This window comes from Pituophis catenifer, unplaced genomic scaffold (genome assembly GCF_029215685.1).
Source record: "Pituophis catenifer annectens isolate HBS135680 unplaced genomic scaffold, rPitCat1.0.hap2 SCAF_8, whole genome shotgun sequence".
Classification (NCBI taxonomy): Eukaryota; Metazoa; Chordata; class Lepidosauria; order Squamata; family Colubridae; genus Pituophis; species Pituophis catenifer.
In genome coordinates, this window is record NW_027256888.1 from 60586619 (window position 1) to 60609599 (window position 22981).

A 22981-nucleotide genomic window follows, 5' to 3' on the forward strand; every position below is an offset into this window, starting at 1 on the left:
TCAATCCTTTATCTGTACCTGTACATCTATTGTTTATATGATAGGAATTCCCTTCCCACTGAACACTGCATCAAGAAAAGCCTAGAAGCTTACTTCTTCATTTCCAGTTATGTATTAGAATAATTTATAGCAACCACACCAGGGGTGGGGTCTGCTTACCTTTACTACCAGTTTGCAATAGGATTGCACGTGCGCACACTTCTGCCCGTGCACAGAAGTTTCTGCACATGCGTAGATCGTACCTTATGATGTCCAGGCAGGTGGGCGGAGCCTCCCAGCGCTTTTATTACCGGTTCTGAAGAACCGGATAGAACTGGGAGCAACCCACCACTGACCCACATCTATCTCACATTGACTCTCTTTTCTACTTTCCAGTTCTTATATAGGATTTATTCGAAGGTGGCATAAATCCAGGTGTCCTCTGGATGACAACCAAGAGGTATTCTTTGCTGATACCTGATGGTTCCTAGAATGAAAACATTCAAGCTGTATGAAGAACATTGCAGCATAGAATCTTGCCAGCTATATGGTAAGTCATGATATGGAGTAGCAGTGTTCAAAGCAACGTGGCTTCATTCCAGTTCTACAATGAGAGGAGCCATGATAAAGTAAGGCTGTAAGGATGTGACCTTGATCATTCTTATTCATTTTAGTATTTCCTTGTTAGACGTTCCCATTGCCTCTTTAGAACTAAATTAGTGAAAAGAAGATCTGAATATCATCTTCAAAAGACTTCCTTCTGCAGCTTCATGGACATGTAGAACAGCATAGATATGGAGCTCTAAGATACAATACAAACAGCAACATGGAGCTCTAAGATACAATACTTGATAGGTGAAAGATGGTACGTTCCCAATAGTTATTGTTTTAGGTTGTCCTTCCAGGAAGGATTGGAAACAGAATAACACTTCATTCTTTCCTTTACTGGCCAATTATTTTAAATTAATAAAATGTCAATGATCTCAAAATCCACTTATAAAGCCTTGAAAAATATAGTCATTCATATTCCCTTAACTACAGTACATCATAGTATAAATCATCCATCAAAATGACCAAGCCACTGCCATTCCAAAATTAATTTGAGAAGATCTAGACAGTCAATAACATAGAAGACTATGAGGAAGTAATCTTTCAACTTTTCAAAATGAATGAATGTCCTACAAGTTCTACTTGCAGGGCGGTATTGAGGACATTCTTGTCCAGCCATAATATGATTTGAAGGCAAAAGAACAAGATATTGAAACTGCCCATCAAAGGTTACCATCTGAAAAGTGGACACATGGTCTCCTAGTCATTGTTGGTATTGCAATTGTAAATTACTTCTAATTGTTGATTTATGTGGCCGCATGAAGCAGTTAGCATGCCATTTTTGACACATGCATATCATGATTGTAGGGAATACTGCAGTAGTTAAATAGGAATATTACACACACACACACACACACACACACACACACACACACACACACTTTGAAAGCTCAGACATTACTCAATGTTCCAGTTGATAATGTCCGAAGAAAAATACTGAAAAGTTGGTTGAGTCAGGGTGTTAAAATGGCTTATTCATTCTTCCTCCTCCATTTCTTTCTGAATAACATCTTTCCTTCTCATGTTTAATTGAGCAATCATAGGGAAGGCCACATAGGGGGATTATCTCTAGACAGAAGGAAACAAAGAGACTAGTTCACAGTGTTTCTAGTTATCCAAGACATGTTGTGCCTGCACAAATGAACATTCCCTGATAATAAAAAACTGTTGGGGGATTGACATTTTAGTACTTCTCCCTATCAAAGAAAGGCATTTCCTTTTCAACAGCAATTTTAGGAAATGGGGGGGGGGGAAGGTAGACCATGACAGCAGACATCTCATTTCCTGAACTGGGAGCTCTCTAGTTCAGGCCCAGAGTTCAGAAAGCTTTGAGTCTGATTCAAAAGTACATACGTTGGTTTGGCAATTTCATTTTCAAGCATTCTGTAGGAGTGTACTATTGCTGTAATTATATTAATGACTGTATTTTTGATCAAGGGTCTTCATATCATCTTATATGTGACTCCACTTTTCCATCTGCTTTCCTGAGTTTAGCTCCAGCATAAAATCATTCTGCATGCAAGAAATCAGTGGCAGGTTTCGGCAGGAAAAATATGGAGAATGTAAATCTAATTTCCATGTAAATGCCAGTGATGATTTTCTAATGCCAGCGTGCTGATTTACTATGTCGCAAAGTGGATTTCAAAGCATTCTGGAAGTTTCTTGGGGATAAGAAATCAGTTTCAACACTTGGCAAGCTTATGCACCTTATTTTGATGGCAGGGTCTTTTTGTATGAAGGAAGACTCAGGTTTTCATGCTTTTCCAATTAAGTACAAACTACCTTGAATGCTTCTGTAAGGATTCCTGAAATTAGCTTTGCTTCAACATAGCCAAAGGATGTCTGTGTCAGTGTGTCCCATCTTGCATTATATTTCCCTCTTTCCAATACTTTGCAGCTTCTCTGGATTTCTATATTCAATCCCTAGGGAACACAACACCAGAGAACTGTTCCTGCGGAACATTTTCAAACCTAGGAGTGTGTATAGCCAGAAGGTTTATAGACTAAGGGAGGAATAGGTAACAGAAGCAACATCAAAATCTTTTGTCCTTCCATAATAAAAAGAAAAGTTTTTTAAAAAATCTCCCCAAAGAAGTTGGACATAAACAAAAGTATCTTTCATGAGTGCGAAGTAAATGGATGTTGCTGACTTGAAGTGTGGGAATCTTCTGTATGCATGTGACCACCAATAGATGAGTTTTAAGAACTTTTGTCTACTTGACATAATACTTGGATTTAAGGAAGTATTTGAATGCAGTCAGAAAATAAGTTAGGTAAAAGAAGAGAAACAGATGGAATGGGGTAGATGGGAGGGGGTGGGGAGAAGAAAGAAGAAGGAGAAGGAGAAGAAGGAGGAGGAAAAGGAGGAGAAGGAGGAAGATGACGACTATGAAGGGAGAAACTGAACAAGGTAGATGAATGCTACCCAATAAGTCTTTGTGGTAAACGTATTTGGATTCCTGTCCTACCTCAATCTTGTAGCGCCATTTCCACTACAGTTTAGAAAAACTATGGGCTATTTAGAAGAGGTGAGAACCAATTAGATAGTAATTACCTGTGTCAATTTTTTTTGGGGGGGGGGTATTTTTGTTTCAGCCTTCCAAATTACAATGACAAATAAATATTGCCAGTGAAACATAAATGCTTGCATTATTTAGTGCAATGTTTTTCAACCTTGGGGACTTTAAGATGTGTGGACTTCAACGTCCAGAATAGTCCGGCTAGCATGCTGAGGAAGAGAAACACCGAATTAATGAGTAGAAGAATTCTACCCGAATCCTATAGTATTAGGGTTGGTAACTTTTTTGGTGGTTAAGAGCTAAAAAGCAGTGGGAGAGGCTGAGTAACATATGTAATCATGCTGGTTTTAATAGATGGAGGGCTTTATGTTTTGCTTTAGTTGGTTTGGAGGCTTCCATCAAAATTTACAGCTGTTCCTCACTTCAGAACGGTAGGACACTGAATCTTTGGTTTTCAGCAGATATGGTCAGAGGCCCAAAATTGGAGTCTTGGGGGCAGGGGTGAAATTTAAACATTTCCCCTACTGGTTCTGTGGGAGTGGCTTAATTGGTGGGCATGGCTTGGTGGTCAGGTGACCTGGTGGGCGTGGCTTGGTGGTCAGGTGACCCGGTGGCTTTGGCCAATAATAATATATAATAAAAATAATAAACAAAGTACACAAAACAATAAGAGGTACCAAAAACCAATTTTCACACTTTACACACAAACAACACAACACAACTGACTCATACACAATGTAAAAGCAGCTGTACCTCACCCAAAATGGCCCCTGCAACAAGCAGGAATCTCAGACAGCTAGAAAAAGCTCAAAAAGCAACTTTCACACTTTACACACACAAAATGCCACATACAGCTTTGTGAGATTTTGTGTGTTTGTGCACAAACATTTTATTATTTTATTTTATTTTATTTTATTTTATTTTATTTTATTTTATTTTATTTTATTTTATTTTATTTTATTTTATTTTATTTTATTTTATTTTATTTTATTTTATTTATTTTATTTTATTTTATTTTATTTTATTTTATTTTATTTTATTTTATTTTATTTTATTATTTTATTTTATTTATATTTTTAGATAAAAGCAGCTAAATTTAAAACTTCCTTAACTTTAAATTGCTGTCTAAAAAAAAAACCTCCTAAAAAGCCCAATTCACTATTTTTTAAAGCTCCCCCCCCAACAACCACCCCCAGTTACTTGTCAAATTGAAGGCACAAGGCAGGCAGATTGAGTTACTCACCAATTGGATTGATTGCAGGCAGGAAGATTGAGTTGCTAGCTGATGCAATTGATTGCAGCAGGCAAAGCAAGGCTAGAAAAGCGAGCGAGCCCCAAAGAAGCAGCAAGCTGCCAAGTGGGCAAGTGGGGACCGGGCGATTGGGTGGGTATGGGCAGGGGTGGGGGTGGGGGCAGAGATTTTTGCTACCAGTTTTCCGAACTACCCACCGCCATTGCTAACAGATCGGCCAATCCGGTCCGAACTGGGAGCGTTTCACCCCTGCTTGGGGGCCAAATATGGACTTTGACCAATGATAGCTTTCCGGAGAAAACAAATTCTCATTTAGATTACATCATGCATACGGAAGTCCACCAAGACAGACTGGCTTGTCTTTCTCACAACTCTCTGTGCAAAGTTATTCCATTAGTTTCTGCCTACCAGATGTGTGTTGGCTACTTTCTCGTCAACCCTATGTATTGAATTATAATGCATCTAGGATGTGTTTATGTCAGTAATGCCAATAACTATCCATATTTGGGGGTTTTTAAACAGTAAAAAGTTCAAAGCTCTTCTTTAATGAAATATTTAACTACCCTTTTTCTTAATGCAATATATGGGTGTTATGCAATTAATGGCAAAAAAATGATACATCTTACAAAAGCGGACAATAAGAGCTGGAGGATATGCAGTGGCTTTGCTTTCATCTTCTGCTTTTAAATTGATACTTTTAGTTATTTCTTCTATTCTTATTCTTTTTATTCTTTGATTTGATTTTAATCATACTTATAAGGACATCATAGGAATTTATTTGGTATTTGAATTGTATACACGTTGCCATGCCTGCAATTTATTAAATTTCAAATGAAGTAGTATTGAACAGATACATACCATCTAGAAAGAAATACTCCAATGATTTATAATATAGTGCCAATCAAAGATAAAGCTTTTGAAGATTTTTATGCAAGCGAAAATAAGTATTATTAGATATATTAAGGCTGCCAGACTCCAAAAAGATTCCAAAAATACTCCAAAATGCTGATGCATAGTCTGTAATAATTTATATGTTAACCTGCTGAGAGAATGTAATTAACCACAGAATAAATAAATCTTGTGTGTATGAGATAAAATATATTCAAGTAGTTTAAATGTTTTCTTTGAAAAGGAAACTTCTATACAAAATATCTGGGTAGGACTCTTTCATGCTCCAAGTCCTACAGTAAATGATAAAAATAATGTGTGTGAATTGTGTGAATGACTGTGAATGGCCAAGAGTCATCAAATAATGGCAAGATATAAATACAAACAATCAGTCTATTGGTTGATCAATCAATCAATCAATCAATCAATCAATCAATCAATCAATCAATCACTCAATTAAAAGCCCAGTTCCATTGGGAGATTCAAGGCTTGACTAATGTGGTACTTCTTTTCATTCAATTTTAATAGTGCTTTTTTTCTAACCCAAACTAGAAATCAAAGGTATTGGGAGTTCACACAATCAGCAATGTATTTGGCCTCTGAGGTCTTGATTTAATTTTAATCAAATAGAGGTAAAACATAAAGAGGCCATTTGCAGTATCCTAACTTTGCAAAGTTAAGGCCTCAGGAGAGCATCTCAGGGGAAAAGATTTTGATATTTTGCCCTCCAAGGACGCAACAGGGCTCTGACATTTGAAAAAGAAAATCTGGTATTGTATTCTCTGAGCAGCGGATCATTTCAGTGCTGGAAAAGCTTCAACTCAAAATCTCAAAAAGAGGATGTAGAAGAGGTATCCAAGGGCGATGGCATGTGTTTGTTTGTGTATTTCTGAATTTAAAAAAGTCAACATGGTGGGCGTTTGATAGAGCCGTTGTGACCCATTATCTTGACTTTTTGGACTTGTTTTCAGATGCCCCTGGGGCACGGTACATTTGATTATTGGTCAGAGAGCATTTTCCCCCTCTAAAGTTCTTGCTTCTGCTGAATATGGCAAAGAAGTAAGTAGGTAGGAGGGGTGAAATCCATCAGGTTCTGACAGGTTCTGGAGAACCGGTAGCGTAAATTTTAAGTAGTTCAGAGAACCTGCAAATACCACCTCTGGCTGGCCCCAGGAGTGGGGAGGGAATGGGGATTTTGCAGTATCCTTCCCTTGCCATGGCCACCAAGCCACACCACACCCACCAAGCCACGCCCACAGAACCGGTAGTAAACAAATTTGGATTTCACCACTGGTAGGTAGATAAATAAATAGGAAGGTAGGTAAGTAGGTAGGTAGATGGATAGGTGGGATGGAGGGAGAGAAGGAAGGAAGGAAGGAAGGAAGGAAGGAAGGAAGGAAGGAAGGAAGGAAGGAAGGAAGGAAGGAAGAATATTTTAACTTAATATATTGATTTTCTGTTAAATAGTCGAGCAGATGTTTCTCGTTATCTTCCCTGAGAAAGTTCAGTAAGCGCTGGGATCCCTTATGAAGGAGAGGCCTCTGATAAGAGCAAAAATCAATGTCTGATCTATTGTTACCAAATAGAAGTGGCAGGTTATGGTGCTTCCATTGGTGCTTATGTTTCCTGGAGCGTTTTCAAAATAGGAGCAATATCACTTTTCATATTCAGAAACTAAAGCAAGAAAGCTTTTGCCAGTACGATAGGGCCAAACTCCAAAGAAGTGTCACAAAATGTAGAAAAATACTCTTGCAAGACTTTTAACATTTACAGTAGCGGGCATAGAATTACTTCCTTTTAATCCTGAAAAATCCCTTAGAGCCTTCAGCCACACTACCTTATCACTCTTTGTATCATTTCATTATATCAGCCCAAATCCTTTGGACTCCCCAATTATCTCCATTGGATCCTTGGGACTATATAGCGGTACTTTTGGAGATGTAGAAACTAGGTCACGGTAATCATCCAAGACTCCCCACACATCACACACACAAACATTAGCCACACTACTGTTTAATGGAAGTTCAAAGCTCTCACAAATGACAATAATAAAAGAATTATTTTAAAAGGCTTTCTCCACTTTCAGATATTCATTTCTCCTTTCAGACTTCCTGGAACCTACTCGAAGGACTTTGATTGCGGAACATATGCTGTCTGCTCTGGCTTCCAAATTGTGATTACCAGTGGTGGGTTCCTCCCGGTTCGGTCCGGTTCGGCCGAGCCGGTAGCGGTGACAATATGACGTCACCAAACCAGTTCTCCCCCCCCCCGCTCCCCTCCCCACCCACGTTATTCTTACCTTTTATTTGGTCCCACCCCCAATTTATTGCTGCCTCCTGAGTCCCAGCTGATGACTAGAGGGAAAAAAACTGTTTAAACTCTTGCCGTGGGGCTTCAAAGGGTCGTCCTACAGCTGATCATTGTTAAAAGCAAACAAATGAATCAGGTCGTAAGTGCGAGGACCTTCCAGAAATGACTCTGACCAGCTAGCCATGCCCACCTAGTCACATGACCTCCAAGCCATACCCACAAAATAAGCCACGCCCACAGAACCGGTAGTAAAATAATTTAGAACCCACCCCTGGTGATTATTCTTTAAAGTTCACTGAAGACAACGAGAAATTTCAGTTTTTTGACAGCTACGGATGAAGTGATTGGACACTCACTTAAATATGAGTCAGCAGTGTGCAGCAGCAGCCAGAAAAGCCAATGCAATCCTAGGTTGCATTAACAGAGGAATAGAATCAAGATTATATGACATATTAGTCCCACTTTATAAAGCGTTACTAAGACCACAGTTAGAATACTGCGTTCAGTTTTGGTCACCATATTATAAGAGCAGATGTTGAAACTCTGGAAAGAGTGTAGAAAAAAGCAACAAAGATGATTAGGGGGCTGGAGGCTAAAACATATGAAGAACGGTCGCAGGAATTGGGTATGTCTAGCCTAGTGAAAAGAAGGACTAGAGGTGACATGATAGCAGTGTTCCAATATTTGAGGGACTGCCACAAAGAAGAGAGGATCAATTTATTTTCCAAAGCACCAGAAGGCAAGACAAGAAACAATGGGTGGAAATTAATCAAGGAGAGAAGCAACCTAGAACTAAGAAGAAATTTCCTAAAGTGAGGACAATTAATCAGTGGAATGGTTTGCCTTCAGGTATTGTGTGTGCTCAATTACTGGAGGCTTTTAAGAAGAGATTGATCAGCTACTTGTCTGGAATGGTATACGGTCTCCTAGTTGAGCAGGGGGTTGGACTACAAGACCTCCAAGGTCCCTTCCAATTCTCTTATTCTGAAGCCAGGGGCAGAATGGATAAATGCTAGCTTTAAAACAAGCATGAAAAGCTCTACAGACTCAATATGGTCAAGACATCGATGTTCTTAGAGCAGACACACTGGAATTAATTTGATTTGGATGAAGGTCTGTCTTCTTTACAGACAAAAGTTTGCTTGTATTATGTATGTGGAATTGTTCAGGTGTGCACCTACAGACACAGGCATGATTCCTTCCCTGCCAATGTACAAGTTTTGCAATGTTCTTTCAACTTAGATTAGAAAGAATTGTGGTGGTACAGTGCAGTCTAGAGGATTCATACAGCCCTAACCCCATTCATCTATTATGCTGAATTAAGAGCTTCTTTTATTTATTTATTTTTGCAGTGTTATAATAGGAGTGCTCTGAAACACTGAATCCCCTGTGAAGGGATGAAGAGGGGGAGGATAGTGAAGAGGAGGAGTGTTGAGGACAGACCTGAAATGAGATTCTGAGGGCAGAAGGAAGCTTCAAAGATTGTTAATCACAGCTCAAAATAAATGGGACTGGGTTTTTTTATGCAATGCCTGTGTCTTGTGCCTACTGGTAAACTATAGCATTTTTCTATAAAGTTTTTCCTCCATGTGTTTTCAACCTAGAAAAAACTTCTAAAAGTACACACAATAAAAATCCTGAACTATGTATATATGCAGAAGCTTTGGCTATTGAAATGAATGGAGCCAGGTAGCCCCTTTGCTCTTGAGGGAGGGGGTTGTGTTGCCTTTGCAAAAATCCACTGGATTTAGTTCTAAAGGGAGGGACTGGGGATGTTAGGAAATGTATGAAAAACAAAACGAAATTCCTGCCTTTTCATACTGTCACTTCGTTAATAAAAGTAATTGGAACAAAATCCAACAAATAGAGAGAATTTCAAATGAATTTGTTTCTGATTTAATGCGTTTACGCCTTTGTAATCAATTGAAAGTGTAATCCCATTTAAACTGCAATTCCATTGGTGGGTTCTTTGGAGTGAGGTTGATTAAGTACACTGGAACTTGTTTCTTTGTATATGTATATAAATTTTGGCTAAGCAGCTTCAGAATATGCGATTAATTTGAGGTAGCATTTGGATGAGAGGGATATGACTAGGCAAAAATGCAGTCCATTCTTACTATCTTTAGAGACTCAGTGAGTTCTACCATTCCAAAAATGCTGGCAATCTGAAGAAGGTGGATTGAATCAGGTTTCCCAGTAGAGATGCATAAATATATCACTGTATGCATCCTTAAGCCAATGGTCATAAATAAAAAGTTGCTCACTTAGGCAGCTGGCAATGAATTTAAAGTTTAGTTTCCATCTTTAAACAAGGGATGATTTTTGGATGCATTCATAAACTCACTGACAAGCCAAAGTCTTCGTTTTTTCCAAAGCACATTAATCCTTAATTCTCACACATACTTATGGATTGGTCTCATTTCCAGTCTCTTGTTTAAGGCTATATGCTCATGTTCTTTGTATGCGATAGCAGAACTATCCTTCATTCTTGTATATCTACAGGTGCGGCGGGAAGCATCATACTTAGCATAACAAGAAACAAATATTGTTGGCCAGGAAATGCTCCAGGCATCCATCTGCTGGCATTTTTCCCTACTAATTGAGGTTTGACTTTAGGAGCCCTGCAGAAACTACGCAATATGGTGTCTAGAGAGACACAATTCAGTTCATAATGAAAATATATGGGAATCAGATCAATGGGTTTTTAATGTAGGTCAATGAGATTGCCACTTATATATCACTGTTTTGTCTCACAAGCAAATGCATTACTTAAAATAGTTTTAATTATGGTTGAAGGTTGCAATGTAGTATGAGTGAATTAGATAATGAAATAACAATAGCTCACTTTAGTCCAGAGTCTAAATAAGTGGGCAATAGGTGAGACAACAATGTGACATGTCATCTTGTAGAATCCCTAGAAATGAAGTCATGAAATGTTTTTTTAAAAAAACAACAGAGTTATGACATTAGCTAAATTTCTGCCCCATTAAATTCTGGGAATTGAAGTCCATACTTGAAGTCTTAAAAATGGTAAGCCAAGAAACAGGGATCCATATTATTGATAGATTGTAGTAGATGTTGAACAACAGCCTGCTTAAAATTAGAAAGCAAGAGGTATGGTGAAGCAAGAATAAAGCAAGTTGAAGAACCACCAATAAATCTTGATGTTCCTCCAAAAGAAGAATGAAAAGAAAAAAGAAACAATATATATATATATATATATAGCACTAGAAAATCTATGATTTAAGCCTGTATATAAGTCAACGTAATGGAGATAACAAAGGTGTAAACTGTAAACATGAAGAAGCTTTTAGTCTTCCTCAAGCTTACTGGTGACTTCTAGGAGTTGTGGTCTCAGAACATCTGGAGGTTACCTGGTAGGGGAAAGCAACCTTAAGGCTCCTGCTTGTCTCCTGGCTTTCAGTGTTCCAGAAAAACGCCAACTCCAAGAAAAACTCTGAAGCAAGCATTTTTCAAAGTTCTATTTACTAGAATAGGTAAACTGGAAGCCATATTAGGCCAGAAGCTTCCATGCTGTCACTGGCTTCTTGTAGTGCTATATCTTCAAAACAGATTGGCCTCAATAGTTCTGCCAAGAAAAGGGATCTTCATATAGCGATCTGCCCAAGTAAGGAAAGCAAAGTAGGACACATGGCCAAAATAAAGGTCTTCCCAGTCCAGATGGTTGATCAATTCATGTAGACTTTTGAAATATTGTTACACTTTGTACACTTTATACAAGTCCTGAGGCTGTGGATAACAATGCATTCATATTAAATATTGATATAAATATGACATATGACATAAGCATTGCATTGTCATAAAGGTTAAATGTCACAGTGCAATCCTTATTTTTTTTTTAAAAGAGTAAGAAATACTTCATTGTGGTAAGTGCTCAGCTTTTTAGTTACTAAAGGGCATAAAACATGTTTAATAACTATATATATAAAGTCTATTTTAAAGATATCAAAAATTGCTAAAATATGTTACAAGACTAAATTAAAAAATATGTCTTTGGAGAGTGTTTTATGAATGGAAAGGGTGAGGCATAGCCAAAGGGGACAATCTTTGGGAATGTCACCTGAGAAGACTCTTTATTGCATTTCCAAATGTGGGGACCAATCTCTGTGTTTTAAGACTCTCAAGGACTCTTAACTTATCAAGGGTCACTTGATTTATCTCTCCACCAGATTCCCCTCCCATTATCCTGTTAGTCAATATGCTCGTACTTTGTACTTTTTTGCTGTTATATTTTGTGTTAAGTATTGAATAGACAAGCACAGGAACCAATCAGGAGCCAGTAGCTAGAGTGGGAAAATTAAGCACATGTCAGTGGCTGAAGCCACAGACAGCTCCGGGTTAAAAAGGGCTGCAGTGGTCTCTGCATTGTTTAAGCCTTCATAGATTATGTTTTACATTTTGTATTGAGAATGAAAAAGAAGATTATTAATGCAGGCTTTTCAAGGTAGGTGTAGACTTATACAATGACATCTATTGGTTTGAAGGAGACCCTCTGAAGCAGCGGTCACCAACTGGTGGTCCATAGACCACTGGTGGTCCGTGAAAAAATTTTGGTGGTCCATAGAAAAATTATTTGCATTTTTTTATAGTGCACTAAATACTATTTATCGTTTTTAAAAAATTGTATTAGTGGTCCGTGGGATTTAAAATTATGAATTTAGTGGTCCCTGAGGTCCAAAAGGTTGGTGACCCCTGCTCTGAAGGACTCAAACAGTTAAAATAGGTGGTCAATCTATTTTAGTCAACCTCCCACTGGGTGTCAGTGTTTACTTCACACAAATGAAAATGAATTAAAGCATACAATCTAAACATGGAGGGAGAGGGAGAAGAAGGGAGCGAGAGGGAGAAGAAGAGCATTCCAACTGAAGACTGAAATTGCATCTTCACTGGAAACAGTCATAGGGAAGTTTTAAAAAGTCAAGGTAGCTATAAAACTGTACAATTGTAGTCATCATCTTGACTTTTGGGATAACGCCTTTCCACCCATATCTTGTGGATGTCCCTAATCTCAGCATAATTTAAGATTAACAGATTCTTCTTTCTGACCATGGACTATTCCGAATTCTGTACCTAAGCAGCAACTTTGTTTTTAAGACAAAAGAGTGCCAGTTGGAGATATATTAATTGTACCTTGCTTTCTGTAAGAATAATAAATATTACAGGATTGATATTTATATCAATTTCTTCATCAATTTATTTTTATCTATAGTGCAAATAGTTTAAGACTAGAAAGAAACATGGCACTCAAACAATGTGTTGGCAATGTCAGCTTCATCACTGTTGTGAATAATGTACTTTTAAAAATATTTTGGGACAAACATACAAAAAACACGCATTTAAAAAAAAGACTAACCAACCCTACTTTCTCATTTTTGTATTTAATTTTCAGCTTATTTTCAGTTGATCCACTTTTTTTTAAAAAAAAACTTTGTTAATGACCAAAATTAAAGAATATAAAATATAAAAATTCTTTCCTACCAAAGAATTCACAATATATTTAATTTTGACAAGTTTAATTTTCAAAAGAACTTGTTAAATATTATGGTAAAATTAAGTGGGAAGCTACTGGCATAGTAAATTTTACTATTGGCATAGTAAAAACAAAACAGTGATGGCTAATATTTCCATACATGCCCCTTTCATTACAAAGAAAGTAGTTATGATTTCAACCCAGAAAGAATTTAGTTTGAAAGCATGACCATATTTGTAAGAGGAAAGTTAGTTTGGATATTGGGAAGCAATCTAACATCTAAACAAATTGAAGGGAGTAACCTTAACCATAACCTTTCACATAACAGAATTTACAGGATGGAGGCCTTTGGGGCAGCCATTTTGTAAATGTTACACTCTCTAAATAATATATAACATGAGATTCTCTGAGATTATAAGTAAACACTATACAATGATTTGGACTAAATAAATATTTCTTAACTTCAGTAACTTTAAAATTGCAAAGTAGTTAAAGTTGAGAAACACTGGACTAGATGAACTCTAGGGTCTCTCTTAACTCTCTGATTCTAACTTAAGAAGCTTAAATTAATTAACTGAATTTAATTTCAACTTTTTTCTCGTGACAATGGGCTTTTTCATTTTTTAAAAAATAAATAAGTACCAATTTAGGAGAGAAGTTTGTTCAAGATGCTTGTAAGACAGGGCTATGGATATAAGAGAAATGTAGTTCAATCATATGACTCCTTTTGCATATGACTCCTTTTGCATACCTGTTCACATAGTTAAAATATATGCCCTATACCATATTTATTTAGCCACCAAACCTGCTATAATCAGTTTGTTGTGTACCTATTTGGGGATTTTATAATAATTGCAAGCAAACAAAAATTATGAGCTTTCCAGTAATGTCCCAGATTTCTTTTATGCTATACTCAAAAAAATAATTTGGAAATAAAAAATAATCAAATAGATTAAACGAAGTTTTTAAAATGTCAAAATAGCAATCTGAAATAGGATGACTAGATGGAACACATTTCTATATAATGAATTCTTAGTTTAGGAGTTCGCAATCATATTCTGTATGAGGGGTAAGGTTTTTATATGCTTTGCATATGTATAATAATCCCCTTCACATTAACAGTGATTTGATTTTCATGGACATCCTTCCCTATCTTCAACCCATTAAACTGGGGTATTAAAATTTTTCAGGACAACAGAGTTGGAAGTGACCTTGGAGGTCTTCTAGTCCAACCACCTGTTTGGTCAGAAAACCCTACACACTTCAGACAATTGGTTATCCAATCTCTTCTTAAAAACTTCCAGTGTTGGAGCATTCACAACTTCTGCAGGAAAGTTGTTCCACTGATTAACTGTTCTGTCAGGAAATTTCTCCTTAGTTCTAAGTTGCTCCTCTCCTTGATTAGTTTCCACCCATTGCTTCTTGTCCTGCCCTCAGGTGCTTTGGAGAATAGCTTGACTCCGTCTCTTTGTTGGCAGCCCCTGAGATATTGGAACACTGCTATCATGTCTCCCCTAGTCCTTCTTTTCATTAAACTATACATACCCAGTTCCTGCAACTGTTCTTCATATGTTTTAGCCTCAAGTCCCCTAATCATCTTTGTTGCTCTTCTCTGCACTCTTCCTAGAGTCTTCTACATTTCATTAGTGTAGTATGAAAGGCAATAAAATGAACGCAAAGAGATTTTTTTTCTTCAGTTCTGAGGATCTGAAGTGCACCATCCCCCTAGTTACTGAAAAAAAATGCAGGTATTTTAAAATATTCTATCTTCTATATGATTATTATGTCCCTTCTGGCAGAGAAAGCACATTTGTGAATTTCAAAAATGGAACAAAAATAGAGATGAGAGAGGGAGAAAAAGAGAGGCAGAAGATACGGACACTCAAACAGACACAAACCTCTTTTCATTAAATTAAGAAGTTTGCCTTAATCTGGATGTCTTCCATGGCAGTGGTAGGTTGCCCTTGGTTCAGACCAGTTCGCAAGAACCAGTAGTAAAACTGGCGGGAAGCTCCGCCCACTGATCCGGACATCATCGGAAGTGATCTGCGCCTAATTATACACATCATCACAGCCGCTAAATTGTCCTACGCTAAGTATTGGAAAGAGAAAGGTTGTCCAACTGAGCAACAGATAGTTAGTAAAATACTGGAATGCGCAGAAATGTGCAGGCTAACGCATGTGTTAAACGAGAACGAGGATTCAGAATTTTGCACGGTATGGGATCTGTGGTATAGGTGGTTGGAAAATAAATGCAAAAATTAATTATAAAATGGGGACAACGTTTAACTGTTCATTTAATTCATGTATTATGGTAAAACTTTAATTTATGATGTAATAAGCAAGATCTACCCTACGCTTCAATTGTAAAATATTTATGTAACCTATCAGATACCACTTATTTACACATATAGCATGATTACACATTGCCAAACCGAAAATGTTGAACTTTAATATATTATTTACTTAATAAAAAATGTAAAAAAAAAAAAAAAGAAGTGATCTGTGCATGTGCAGAAGAGTACACGGGCACGATGCGAACCGGTAGTAAATGTAAGTAGAACCCACCCCCGTTCCATGGGTGTGGACTTCAACATCCACAGATCTCAGCAATGGCCATGCTGACTTCGAATTCTAGAAGCAATTTATTTATTTGCTTATTTATTTATTAAGTTCACATATAGCTGAGGTTGTAGTCCCTTATGCAAGATTAGTAGCAGAAATTAATTGCAACCGTCCAAATGTAGAATTAAAACTGTTCACAAAGAGAAATATAAAATCAATAATGAGGACAACCATAGCCACCAAAACAATCAATCAAAAGAGCAGAACATCAAAAACTTTTCCAGAGTCTGTGCCAGCGAGACCACCAGGGAAAAGGCTGGTTTCCAGAGTTGCCAAGTTGGTGAAAGCTGACTTAGCTGTCTTTGGCTCCCTTTCTCCATACACATATACACACCCTGACACAAACCCTAAATCACATATTGTATCTATTTTATTTCACTTAAAAAAAAAAGAAAACCTTATGGGAAGAAGCCCTTTGCAATTGCTTAGTCTATGAATCATGCCAACATTTGGTTTGAGTTGCTTTTAGTTATTTGACAAAAACTAAGGAATAAAGGGAAAACTTTAAAATGTCTGACCCATTTTTCATCACTCAGTTGGTGTGAGTAATGGTGGGGCCCTTTATACAATATCCTATCTGCATGCTTTTCCATAAATGGCTCCCTCACTGCTAGGACAATGGTTTCCAAACACCAGTCAACCTCAGTAGGGAGATGAAAGCGTGGCTTTTCCTATAGAATCTGCATTCTTTGTGATTGGGAACTTTGTGGTCTATCTCCCAGTGCAGCTGGACCATTTCAATATTATCCCAGCTACCACTCAGGAGATGATACCATCATATTGCTAAGAGGATGCTTCTGTTGCACATATTTCTTGAAACTAACGCAGAAAGATAAAAATCATACAAAACAGATGCTGCCCCTGATGTCATTCATATGGCTCCCTTTATTCAACTTTATTTAACATTTTCCTTTGTTTGTGTCTATTCCAGAACAATTAGACTATTCCAGAACAATTAGACTGCTAGTACTGTATAAAGTGTTTCATTTTTATTTTCACTGTCCTTCAACTGTTCATAAGCACATTAGTCTATAACTGATTCTTATTTGCGGATGATAAAATGCCTATTTTTTTCTGAAAGAGTTGCCAGAAATAAGATTTGCCTCCATCAGTGCCTGCTTTCCAGAAGAGGAACTATTTCAGAGGGTTAATTAGATGATATGGTTTGTTAATTATGTTAGGATGCACTGTTACTGTAGGGAACTTTTTAAATTATTTATTATGTATAATCACCCTGGACAGTTTAATTTGATTTGAATTTGTTTAATTTTTAAATTGATTGTCATGGATGTTTGATTGCATTATATATGTCCCAAACTACTGGCAGCTTTTGTGAAACACAGACATATGGAGAACCAATCAATAAATAAAATGGGAGCATGGTTGGAGATGAAGATGGGAAGGAACTTTAGAAGACATAATTAGATTTCTTATTTTTAAAAAGTTGATTGATTTATTATTAACAGAATAAAATCCCTTATAGGCTTTTGTTTGTTTTAAAGATGCATGAATCCTTCTAGACAGATATAATTTTAAATTACGGAACATAGTAAAACAATGCCAACAATAATTTAAAAAACCCAAATAATAATAATGAAATGAAACTAAGTGTTATTTGTCATGAGGATTCTGAAGCAGTTTAAAAGATATATATATATCCTCTATCCTGGTCCTGTTAGACCTCTCAGCGGCTTTTGATACCATCAACTGGGGGTGGGGGGCACCGTTTTGTGGTGGTTCCCCTCCTACCTCTCTGACCGGTCGCAATCTGTGTTGACAGGGGGGCAGCGGTCGACCCCGAGGCACCTTGCTTGTGGGGTGCCCTTCTGTTCAACATTTATGTAAAGCCGCTGGGTGAGATCATCCGTAGCTTCGGGGTGGAGTTCCATCAGTACGCTGATGACACCCAGCTGTACATCTCCACCCCAGGCCACCCCAACGATGCCCTTGAAGTGATGTCCCAGTGCCTGGAGGCTGTGCGGGCCTGGATGGGGAGAAACAGGCTCCGACTCAACCCCTCCAAGACCGAGTGGCTGTGGCTTCTGGCATCCCGATATAGCCAGCTGATGCCATCGCTCGTAACTTGGGCGTCCTCCTGGACGCACGGCTGTCTTTAGAAGATCATTTGACGGCTGTGGCCAGGGGGGCTTTTTATCAGGTTCGCCTGATACGCCAGTTACGCCCCTTTCTAGATCGGGACTCCCTACGCACAGTCACTCAGGCACTCGTCACTTCCTGCCTGGACTACTGCAATGCTCTCTACATGGGGCTCCCCCTGGGGTGCACCCGGAAGCTCCAGCTGGTCCAGAACGCGGCCGCACGGAGGATTATGGGGGCAACGGGGCGCTCCCATGTGACACCTCTCCTGCGCGAGCTGCACTGGCTCCCAGTGGTCTTCTGGGTGCGCTTCAAGGTGTTGGTGATCACCTTTAAAGCGCTCCATGGCTTAGGGCCGGGGTATTTACGAGACCGCCTTCTGCCACCAATAGCCTCCCACCGGCCAGTACGCTTGCACAGAGTGGGCCTCCTCAGGGTGCCGTCCGCCAGACAATGTTGGCTGGCGACCCCCGGGGGAGAGCCTTCTCTGTGGCGGCACCCACCCTCTGGAACAACCTCCCCCCAGAGATACGTACAATAACAAACCTCCGGATTTTTTGTCGGGCCCTGAAAACTTATTTATTTCAACTAGCTGGGCTGGCTTGAGTTAAATTTTAAACTGATTTTAAATTGGGTTGTTTTTAAATTACGGCCAAAAATATTTAATCATTTTAAACTGTTTTTTAAATTTTGTATATTCTGTTTTTTTTTTACTCTGGCTGTTCACCGCCCTGAGTCCTATTGGAGAAGGGCGGTATAGAAATGGAAACAAATAAACAAATAAATAAATAAATAAAATAAATATATTCTTACTTCTTCAGTATATATACTATATATATATATATATATATATATATATTATATGTGTGTGTGTGTGTGTGTGTGTGTGTGTGTGTGTCTTTTTTTATATATTTATTTATATATAAAAAGATATATATATATATATATATATATATATATATATATATATATATATATATATATTTGACCTATTGCATTTTCTTCTATCTCTTTTAGTGATTGTTTTTAAATTTGTTTATCATGGCATTTTCAGCATAGCTATAAAGCATTTTTTTCTTTTAGCATTATTATTTTTTAATTATACTGTTACAGAGTCAATTGTGTGGTTACAGCTCAAACAATTTTTTAGTAATATTTGCTATAACACAGAACATTTCTGTTTATTTTTATTTATTTTATAGGAAATAGAAGAATTGTGAGTAACATATGAAGGTGCATTTTTATACAACTGCAAATACTAATACAAATAAAAAGATAAAAGAATAGAAAGAAAAACTAGAAAATGAAAAAAGAAGGGGGAAAAAAAGAACAAATATAGTAAAAAAAGGAATATATAAAAAAGGACTTTCAACCTTCATCCCAACAAGTATAAACAATTTTAGTAACTTATCACCTCATCTTATTTATTTATTTATTTATTTATTTATTTATTTATTTATTTATTTATTGGTTTGATTTATATGCCGCCCTTCTCTGGAGACTCAGGGCGGCTTACAATACGTTAAGCAATAGCCTTCATACTTTTGTATATACCTGCTTAGTAGGGCTTTCGGCCCCTCCGTAAGCGGTGTTCTTTTTTATACAAAGTCAGTTTAAAATATAACAAACAATCTCTTCTTCCTATAGTCCCATCTCTTATCTCTAACCAAATCCATAAAGCCTTTGGTGAGATGGGCAGCACACAAGATATGTAAGGTATAGGACGTGATAGTGGCAGGGCGGGTAGGCGGGGCCAGTCCAAGTCGGAACTACCGGTTTGCCTGAACCAATCCGAACCGGCAGCAGCCCACCACTATGTATATATATATGTATATGTACATACTGTGTATGTACATATGTATATATCTTCATTCAATCCTGGCATCAGCAAAAGTCTATTAAGAGATACCAGCAATAACAACATATCTATTTTAACCTTGAACAAACTCTCATTGTAACATTGTAAAGATTAAGATTGTAACGATCTTAATCTTTAGTCCATTTAAACAATGTCATAGAACTTGATTTTCTCCCCCATTTTTTTATTTGTCCCTTCCTTCTTAGGAGATTTTTTTAAAAAAAAAACTTTAGTAAGCCTCTTTTGTAAATCCAATATAGAAAATTATCCAAGTTACATCCTTGTTTTATTGCTTGGGTAGCTCTTGTCACTATTAAAACATCAACTGGTTTCATTTGTATGTCCATTATGACATGTTTTTCCATATCATTTTTGTAGTGTTTCATTTGTAAATCCACTTTTAACTCAACCTCTGTCTTGTCAAGTATAACACATATATGTTAGATTTTTTTTAATGCACTTTTTTCTTTTTTAATGTCTTTTTTTGTTTGTTTATATACTACTGTTTTCCGTTGTCTCCAGAGCTCTAAACAAGGAGGTCTCTTACAAGGAATAGTTGTCTGGAGCATTGCTCGCAATCTGAAATTACCCCCTATTCAGTGAGGATTTGAAGAACCAGTCTACTTGCCATCTCCTAATTCTGCCATGCTCATCCATCATTTCTTTCTCTGGAAGTCTGATGTTGCTTATTTAAACTCCTGAAATGATTTCAAATATCCATTTCTTATTCCAGGACTGCAAGTTGGCCTTTCCTGATTTAAAGATAATTTAAAATCTTTCAACCTTATACAATTTCTTCTTTATCCATTGTCGAGATAAATGTGTTGCCATGTTAACTCAACTTTATTTTTGTAAACTTGGAAATAAATTTACAATCTAAATTGGTATTCTAAATCAGTGAGGAACTGAATATAAAAGAACAGACTGAATCTTACTGAGATTGATAATTGAGAATAAGCCTGAACTTGGAGAAAGTGTAGAGCAGGTCATGCAACGAGTCACATTTTTTCAGAAGAATTCAGGTTTTCTGCTAGAGCAAGGGTGTCAAACTCAAGGCCCGTGGGCTGGATCCAGCCTGTGGGGTGCTTAGATCTGGCCCATGGGGAAGCCCTGGAAACAGTGAAGGACCGGCCTGTGATGGCTCTGCCAGAGAAAATGGAGCTCACAATAGCCTCCTGCAGCCTTTTGCCAGTGAAAAAGGAGCTTTGGGAGGCTGCGCACAATCCACCCGAGCTCCATTTTCACTGCCAGAGGGCTGCAGGAGGCTGTCACAGCTGAAAACGGAGCGTCAATGAGTGACATTGAGCTGGCCATGCTTACCCCAACCACGCCCATCCCAGTCATGTGTCCCCTTGGCCCCTTGAGATCAAACACAACCCTGATGCGGCCCTCAATGAAATTGATTTTGACATCTCTGTGCTAGAGGATATCGATGTTGTTGCTCAATCTATATTTTACCTTCTGCAGCCATGGTCCAGCTATGGTTTTTTTGTCAGCTGGTGTAACTTGATCTTAATTCAGACCTGAATTAAAAAAATTAAAAATGAATTAAAAAATAAAAAATAAATGTCTGCCCATGTATCACAAGTTCTGCATATTTAAATATGCCTTCAATATCACGATGTGTTCAGAAAAAAGCCAAAATTGTTAGCATCAGTCTGATCCTCTTTGTTCCCCCACTGCAGCCCCAGATATTACTGAATAACAATTCTAATGCTGAATGATTCATCCCAGTTTATTATTTTTGGCTGAATAAAGCATTTTTTTTTAGAAATACAACTAAATAATAACTTTATAGGGAAATGATGAGAGTCAGCATGCAAGTGATCATAAATTCATGGGTATAAAGAATAAACACAGAATCTTTGTCTCCATCAGCCCTAACTGCTAGGGCTGATGGAGACAAAGATTTTATGTTTTCATAATACTTTTAATTTACCTGGAAACAAGAAGCTTTACAGATTTACCATTGTGTACTTTTCACAATGAGAGATTTGGTTGAGTGTTGAGTACAGTACTTCTAATACTACTCTGAGCATTTTTAGAAAACATTTCCTATCTTTAACCCATGCTGTTATTGAGTCTGCTTTGTGAAAGGCAGTCAGTATAACCTTTCCTCTAGCCTACTATCCTTTCTCAACATGTCATTGTATTAGTATCATTAATATCTATTTGTGGAATGTGGATTCTGAGGGGATGTGGATTCTGTTCAAAACCTGTTTGGGGAGAGTACAAATACAAGAAGACTCGAAGAAGATGGAATTCTGATCTCTCCAGGAGGCAGGTGTGGAATTTTATTTGTACCACTTTTCATTCTGTCAATCCTATCCCATCTGCTAGCATTTTGTCACCCAATATTAAATCATTTGTTCCTAACCACAGGCCAGCTGGAATATTTTTTTGAGTGACCTCGGGGGTGAAATAGTATCGGAAAGATGAAATCAGCAATAGAGTTTGTTTTGTTCCCGGGGAGTTAGAAAAGACAGTCAGAGAAGGTATTGTTCAAAGGAACTGCTTGAAATTGTTTGGAAATGTTTAGCTTCTGCTGCTGCTAATACTAGCTGCTAACATTCAAAACAATTGCATTTGAAATGTAGGTAGAACAAAGTTTTTCTGCCTTTTAATTGGTATTAAATAGATATGTAGGTTTGTTTGTTGTGTCCATACAAGCCAAGTAAAGAGAACGCAGATTATTTACAAATAATTATTTTTTACCAAATCTTTAATTAGGCTTTATTGTTAAAGCTACACAATGGGTGAACTATAGAAATGTAATATTTGTATTCAGATTATTTTGAAACTGTAAATATTTAAACTAAAATTTTAAAGCAAATAATTCTGATTGGAAGGTCCCTGTGACAGCATCAAAAGGATTCATCCATCCATAATCTCAACAGCTGTTTATATTTATGTTTATAATAAGTACATAGTTAAAAAAAACAAGAAGAGCACAAGAAAGTTTTGGTAGCTTTTTTATAAAGCAAAACACTCTGATATTCAGAAGCATAAGCAGGTATAGCAAGGGAATGAAAATATAGAATATAGAATAACAGAGTTGGAAGGGACCTTGGAGGTCTTCTAGTCCAACCCCCTGCCCAGGCAGGAAACGCTACACCACTTCAGACAAATGGTTATCCAACATCTTAAAAATTTCCAGTGTTGGAGCATTCACAATTTCTGCAGGCAAGTTGTTCCACTAATTAATTGTTCTAACTGTCAGGAAATTTCTCCTTAGTTCTAAGTTGCTTCTCTCCTTGATTAGTTTCTACCCATTGCTTCTTGTCCTACCGTCAGGTGCTTTGGAGAATAGTTTGACTCCCTCTTCTTTGTGGCAGCCCTTGAGATATTGGAAC